This window comes from Festucalex cinctus, chromosome 20 (genome assembly GCF_051991245.1).
Source record: "Festucalex cinctus isolate MCC-2025b chromosome 20, RoL_Fcin_1.0, whole genome shotgun sequence".
Taxonomy (NCBI): domain Eukaryota; kingdom Metazoa; phylum Chordata; class Actinopteri; order Syngnathiformes; family Syngnathidae; genus Festucalex; species Festucalex cinctus.
This window is the reverse complement of record NC_135430.1, coordinates 13,453,902-13,462,066: the sequence shown is the minus strand read 5'-3', so window position 1 is coordinate 13,462,066 and position 8,165 is coordinate 13,453,902.

Genomic DNA, 8,165 nt, shown 5'->3' with positions numbered 1-8,165 from the left:
TATAGTAAGGCGTTTTATTTTTGGAAAAAAAACGACCATGTATAGTAAGGCGTTTTAATTTGGGGAAAAAACGACCATGTATAGTCAGGCGTTTTATTTTTCGAAAAAAAAGACCATGTATAGTAAGGCGTTTTATTTTTTGAAAAAAAACGACCATGTATAGTAAGGCGTTTTATTTTTTGAAAAAAAACCGACCATGTATAGTAAGGCGTTTTATTTTTTGGGGGAAAAAAAAACCCGACCATGTATAGTAAGGCGTTTTATTTTTGGGGGAAAAAAAAAAAACGACCATGTATAGTAAGGCGTTTTATTTTTGGAAAAAAAACGACCATGTATAGTAAGGCGTTTTATTTTTGGAAAAAAAAACGACCATGTATAGTAAGGCGTTTTATTTTTTGGTTAAAAACGACCATGTATAGTAAGGCGTTTTATTTTTGGGGAAAAAACGACCATGTATAGTAAGGCGTTTTATTTTTTGGGAAAAAAACAAAAACGACCATGTATAGTAAGGCGTTTTATTTTTGGAAAAAAAACGACCATGTATAGTAAGGCGTTTTATTTTTGGAAAAAAAACGACCATGTATAGTAAGGCGTTTTATTTTTGGAAAAAAAAACGACCATGTATAGTCAGGCGTTTTATTTAAAAAAAACAAAAAAAAAACGACCATGTATAGTAAGGCGTTTTATTTTTGGAAAAAAAACGACCATGTATAGTAAGGCGTTTTATTTTTGGAAAAAAAACGACCATGTATAGTAAGGCGTTTTATTTTTGGAAAAAAAAGACCATGTATAGTAAGGCGTTTTATTTTTTGAAAAAAAAACGACCATGTATAGTAAGGCGTTTTATTTTTGGGAAAAAACTACCACGTATAGTAAGGCGTTTTATTTTTGGGGAAAAACGACCATGTATAGTAAGGCGTTTTATTTTTGGAAAAAAAACGACCATGTATAGTAAGGTGTTTTATTTTTTTGGGAAAAAAAAAAACGACCATGTATAGTAAGGCGTTTTATTTTTGGAAAAAAAACGACCATGTATATTAAGGCGTTTTTTTTGTGGAAAAAAAACGACCATGTATAGTAAGGCGTTTTATTTTTGGGGGAAAAAAAAAAACGACCATGTATAGTAAGGCGTTTTATTTTTGGAAAAAAAACGACCATGTATAGTAAGGCGTTTTATTTTTGGAAAAAAAACGACCATGTATAGTAAGGCGTTATATTTTTGTGAAAAAAAAACAAAAAACGACCATATATAGTAAGGCGTTTTAATTTTGGAAAAAAAACGACCATGTATACTAAGGCGTTTTAATTTTGGAAAAAAAACGACCATGTATACTTAGGCGTATTATTTTTGGAAAAAAAACGACCATGTTTACTAAGGCGTTTTATTTTTGGAAAAAAAACGACCATGTATAGTAAGGCGTTTTATATTTGGGAAAAAAACGACCATGTATAGTAAGGCGTTTTATTTTTGGAAAAAAAACGACCATGTATAGTAAGGCGTTTTATTTTTGGGAAAAAAACGACCATGTATAGTAAGGCGTTTTATTTTTGGAAAAAAAACGACCATGTATAGGAAGGCGTTTTATTTTTGGAAAAAAAACGACCATGTATAGTAAGGCGTTTTATTTTTGGGAAAAAAACGACCATGTATAGTAAGGCGTTTTTTTTTTGGGAAAAAAAACGACCATGTATAGTAAGGCGTTTTATTTTTGGGAAAAAACGACCATGTATAGTAAGGCGTTTTATTTTTGGAAAAAAAACGACCATGTATAGTAAGGCGTTTTATTTTTGGAAAAAAAACGACCATGTATAGTAAGGCGTTTTATTTTTGGAAAAAAAACGACCATGTATAGTAAGGCGTTTTATTTTTGGAAAAAAAAACGACCATGTATAGTAAGGCGTTTTATTTTTGGAAAAAAAACGACCATGTATAGTAAGGCGTTTTATTTTTCGAAAAAAAACGACCATGTATACTAAGGCGTTTTATTTTTGTAAAAAAAAAAACAAAAAAACGACCATATATAGTAAGGCGTTTAATTTTTTGGGGGAAAAAAAAGAAAAAGACCATGTATAGTAAGGCGTTTTATTTTTGGAAAAAAAACGACAGGCGTTTTATTTTTGGAAAAAAACCGACCATGTATAGTAAGGCGTTTTATTTTTGGAAAAAAAACGAGCATGTATATTAAGGCGTTTTTTTTTGTGGAAAAAAAACGACCATGTATAGTAAGGCGTTTTATTTTTTGGGGAAAAAAAAAAAAACGACCATGTATAGTAAGGCGTTTTATTTTTGGAAAAAAAACGACCATGTATAGTAAGGCGTTTTATTTTTGGAAAAAAAACGACCATGTATAGTAAGGCGTTTTATTTTTGGGAAAAAAACGACCATGTATAGTAAGGCCTTTTATTTTTTTGGGAAAAAAAAAAAAACGACCATGTATAGTAAGGCGTTTTATTTTTTGGGAAAAAAAACAAAAACGACCATGTATAGTAAGGCGTTTTATTTTTGGAAAAAAAACGACCATGTATAGTAAGGTGTTTTATTTTTGGAAAAAAAACGACCATGTATAGTAAGGCGTTTTATTTTTGGAAAAAAAACGACCATGTATAGTAAGGCGTTTTATTTTTGGAAAAAAAACGACCATGTATAGTAAGGCGTTTTAATTTGGGGAAAAAACGACCATGTATAGTCAGGCGTTTTATTTTTCGAAAAAAAAAGACCATGTATAGTAAGGCATTTTATTTTTGGGAAAAAACGACCATGTATAGTAAGGCGTTTTATTTTTGGAAAAAAAACGACCATGTATAGTAAGGCGTTTTATTTTTTTGGGAAAAAAAAAAAAACGACCATGTATAGTAAGGCGTTTTATTTTTGGAAAAAAAACGACCATGTATAGTAAGGCGTTTTAATTTGGGGAAAAAACGACCATGTATAGTCAGGCGTTTTATTTTTCGAAAAAAAAGACCATGTATAGTAAGGCGTTTTATTTTTTGAAAAAAAACGACCATGTATAGTAAGGCGTTTTATTTTTGGGAAAAAACGACCATGTATAGTAAGGCGTTTTATTTTTTGAAAAAAAACCGACCATGTATAGTAAGGCGTTTTATTTTTTGGGGAAAAACGACCATGTATAGTAAGGCGTTTTATTTTTGGAAAAAAAACGACCATGTATAGTAAGGCGTTTTATTTTTGGAAAAAAAAACGACCATGTATAGTAAGGCGTTTTATTTTTTTGAAAAAAAACAAAAAACGACCATGTATAGTAAGGCGTTTTATTTTTGGAAAAAAAACGACCATGTATAGTAAGGCGTTTTATTTTTGGAAAAAAAAACGACCATGTATAGTAAGGCGTTTTAATTTGGGGGAAAAACGACCATGTATAGTCAGGCGTTTTATTTTTCGAAAAAAAAACGACCATGTATAGTAAGGCGTTTTATTTTTGGAAAAAAAACGACCATGTATAGTAAGGCGTTTTATTTTTGGAAAAAAAAGACCATGTATAGTAAGGCGTTTTATTTTTTGAAAAAAAAACGACCATGTATAGTAAGGCGTTTTATTTTTGGGAAAAAACTACCACGTATAGTAAGGCGTTTTATTTTTGGGGAAAAACGACCATGTATAGTAAGGCGTTTTATTTTTGGAAAAAAAACGACCATGTATATTAAGGCGTTTTTTTTGTGGAAAAAAAACGACCATGTATAGTAAGGCGTTTTATTTTTGGGGGAAAAAAAAAAAACGACCATGTATAGTAAGGCGTTTTATTTTTGGAAAAAAAACGACCATGTATAGTAAGGCGTTTTATTTTTGGAAAAAAAACGACCATGTATAGTAAGGCGTTATATTTTTGTGAAAAAAAAACAAAAAACGACCATATATAGTAAGGCGTTTTAATTTTGGAAAAAAAACGACCATGTATACTAAGGCGTTTTAATTTTGGAAAAAAAACGACCATGTATACTTAGGCGTTTTATTTTTGGAAAAAAAACGACCATGTTTACTAAGGCGTTTTATTTTTGGAAAAAAAACGACCATGTATAGTAAGGCGTTTTATATTTGGGAAAAAAACGACCATGTATAGTAAGGCGTTTTATTTTTGGAAAAAAAACGACCATGTATAGGAAGGCGTTTTATTTTTGGAAAAAAAACGACCATGTATAGTAAGGCGTTTTATTTTTGGGAAAAAAACGACCATGTATAGTAAGGCGTTTTTTTTTTTGGAAAAAAAACGACCATGTATAGTAAGGCGTTTTATTTTTGGGAAAAAACGACCATGTATAGTAAGGCGTTTTATTTTTTGAAAAAAAACCGACCATGTATAGTAAGGCGTTTTATTTTTTGGGGAAAAACGACCATGTATAGTAAGGCGTTTTATTTTTGGAAAAAAAACGACCATGTATAGTAAGGCGTTTTATTTTTGGAAAAAAAAACGACCATGTATAGTAAGGCGTTTTATTTTTTTGAAAAAAAACAAAAAACGACCATGTATAGTAAGGCGTTTTATTTTTGGAAAAAAAACGACCATGTATAGTAAGGCGTTTTATTTTTGGAAAAAAAAACGACCATGTATAGTAAGGCGTTTTAATTTGGGGGAAAAACGACCATGTATAGTCAGGCGTTTTATTTTTCGAAAAAAAAACGACCATGTATAGTAAGGCGTTTTATTTTTGGAAAAAAAACGACCATGTATAGTAAGGCGTTTTATTTTTGGAAAAAAAAGACCATGTATAGTAAGGCGTTTTATTTTTTGAAAAAAAAACAACCATGTATAGTAAGGCGTTTTATTTTTGGGAAAAAACTACCACGTATAGTAAGGCGTTTTATTTTTGGGGAAAAACGACCATGTATAGTAAGGCGTTTTATTTTTGGAAAAAAAACGACCATGTATATTAAGGCGTTTTTTTTGTGGAAAAAAAACGACCATGTATAGTAAGGCGTTTTATTTTTGGGGGAAAAAAAAAAAACGACCATGTATAGTAAGGCGTTTTATTTTTGGAAAAAAAACGACCATGTATAGTAAGGCGTTTTATTTTTGGAAAAAAAACGACCATGTATAGTAAGGCGTTATATTTTTGTGAAAAAAAAACAAAAAACGACCATATATAGTAAGGCGTTTTAATTTTGGAAAAAAAACGACCATGTATACTAAGGCGTTTTAATTTTGGAAAAAAAACGACCATGTATACTTAGGCGTTTTATTTTTGGAAAAAAAACGACCATGTTTACTAAGGCGTTTTATTTTTGGAAAAAAAACGACCATGTATAGTAAGGCGTTTTATATTTGGGAAAAAAACGACCATGTATAGTAAGGCGTTTTATTTTTGGAAAAAAAACGACCATGTATAGGAAGGCGTTTTATTTTTGGAAAAAAAACGACCATGTATAGTAAGGCGTTTTATTTTTGGGAAAAAAACGACCATGTATAGTAAGGCGTTTTTTTTTTTGGAAAAAAAACGACCATGTATAGTAAGGCGTTTTATTTTTGGGAAAAAACGACCATGTATAGTAAGGCGTTTTATTTTTGGGAAAAAAACGACCATGTATAGTAAGGCGTTTTATTTTTGGAAAAAAAACGACCATGTATAGTAAGGCGTTTTATTTTTGGAAAAAAAACGACCATGTATAGTAAGGCGTTTTATTTTTGGAAAAAAAAACGACCATGTATAGTAAGGCGTTTTATTTTTGGAAAAAAAACGACCATGTATAGTAAGGCGTTTTATTTTTGGAAAAAAAAACGACCATGTATAGTAAGGCGTTTTATTTTTGGAAAAAAAACGACCATGTATAGTAAGGCGTTTTATTTTTCGAAAAAAAACGACCATGTATACTAAGGCGTTTTATTTTTGTAAAAAAAAACAAAAAAACGACCATATATAGTAAGGCGTTTAATTTTTTGGGGGAAAAAAAAGAAAAAGACCATGTATAGTAAGGCGTTTTATTTTTGGAAAAAAAACGACAGGCGTTTTATTTTTGGAAAAAAACCGACCATGTATAGTAAGGCGTTTTATTTTTGGAAAAAAAACGAGCATGTATATTAAGGCGTTTTTTTTTGTGGAAAAAAAACGACCATGTATAGTAAGGTGTTTTATTTTTTTGGGAAAAAAAAAAAAAACGACCATGTATAGTAAGGCGTTTTATTTTTGGAAAAAAAACGACCATGTATAGTAAGGCGTTTTATTTTTGGAAAAAAAACCGACCATGTATATAGTAAGGCGTTTTATTTTTGGGAAAAAAACGACCATGTATAGTAAGGCCTTTTATTTTTTGGGGAAAAAAAAAAAACGACCATGTATAGTAAGGCGTTTTATTTTTTGGGAAAAAAAACAAAAAACGACCATGTATAGTAAGGCGTTTTATTTTTGGAAAAAAAACGACCATGTATAGTAAGGTGTTTTATTTTTGGAAAAAAAACGACCATGTATAGTAAGGCGTTTTATTTTTGGAAAAAAAACGACCATGTATAGTAAGGCGTTTTATTTTTGGAAAAAAAACGACCATGTATAGTAAGGCGTTTTAATTTGGGGAAAAAACGACCATGTATAGTCAGGCGTTTTATTTTTCGAAAAAAAAAGACCATGTATAGTAAGGCATTTTATTTTTGGGAAAAAACGACCATGTATTGTAAGGCGTTTTATTTTTGGAAAAAAAACGACCATGTATAGTAAGGTGTTTTATTTTTTGGGGAAAAAAAAAAAAACGACCATGTATAGTAAGGCGTTTTATTTTTGGGAAAAAAACGACCATGTATAGTAAGGCGTTTTAATTTGGGGAAAAAACGACCATGTATAGTCAGGCGTTTTATTTTTCGAAAAAAAAGACCATGTATAGTAAGGCGTTTTATTTTTTGAAAAAAAACGACCATGTATAGTAAGGCGTTTTATTTTTGGGAAAAAACGACCATGTATAGTAAGGCGTTTTATTTTTTGAAAAAAAAACCGACCATGTATAGTAAGGCGTTTTATTTTTTGGGGAAAAAAAAAAACCGACCATGTATAGTAAGGCGTTTTATTTTTTGGGGAAAAAAAAAAAACAACCATGTATAGTAAGGCGTTTTATTTTTGGAAAAAAAACGACCATGTATAGTAAGGCGTTTTATTTTTGGAAAAAAAAACGACCATGTATAGTAAGGCATTTTATTTTTTGGGAAAAAACGACCATGTATAGTAAGGCGTTTTATTTTTCGAAAAAAAAACGACCATGTATAGTAAGGCGTTTTATTTTTGGAAAAAAAACGACCATGTATAGTAAGGCGTTTTATTTTTGGAAAAAAAAGACCATGTATAGTAAGGCGTTTTATTTTTTGAAAAAAAAACGACCATGTATAGTAAGGCGTTTTATTTTTGGGAAAAAACTACCACGTATAGTAAGGCGTTTTATTTTTGGGGAAAAACGACCATGTATAGTAAGGCGTTTTATTTTTGGAAAAAAAACGACCATGTATATTAAGGCGTTTTTTTTGTGGAAAAAAAACGACCATGTATAGTAAGGCGTTTTATTTTTGGGGGAAAAAAAAAAAACGACCATGTATAGTAAGGCGTTTTATTTTTGGAAAAAAAACGACCATGTATAGTAAGGCGTTTTATTTTTGGAAAAAAAACGACCATGTATAGTAAGGCGTTATATTTTTGTGAAAAAAAAACAAAAAACGACCATATATAGTAAGGCGTTTTAATTTTGGAAAAAAAACGACCATGTATACTAAGGCGTTTTAATTTTGGAAAAAAAACGACCATGTATACTTAGGCGTTTTATTTTTGGAAAAAAAACGACCATGTTTACTAAGGCGTTTTATTTTTGGAAAAAAAACGACCATGTATAGTAAGGCGTTTTATATTTGGGAAAAAAACGACCATGTATAGTAAGGCGTTTTATTTTTGGAAAAAAAACGACCATGTATAGGAAGGCGTTTTATTTTTGGAAAAAAAACGACCATGTATAGTAAGGCGTTTTATTTTTGGGAAAAAAACGACCATGTATAGTAAGGCGTTTTTTTTTTTGGAAAAAAAACGACCATGTATAGTAAGGCGTTTTATTTTTGGGAAAAAACGACCATGTATAGTAAGGCGTTTTATTTTTGGGAAAAAAACGACCATGTATAATAAGGCGTTTTATTTTTGGAAAAAAAACGACCATGTATAGTAAGGCGTTTTATTTTTGGAAAAAAAACGAC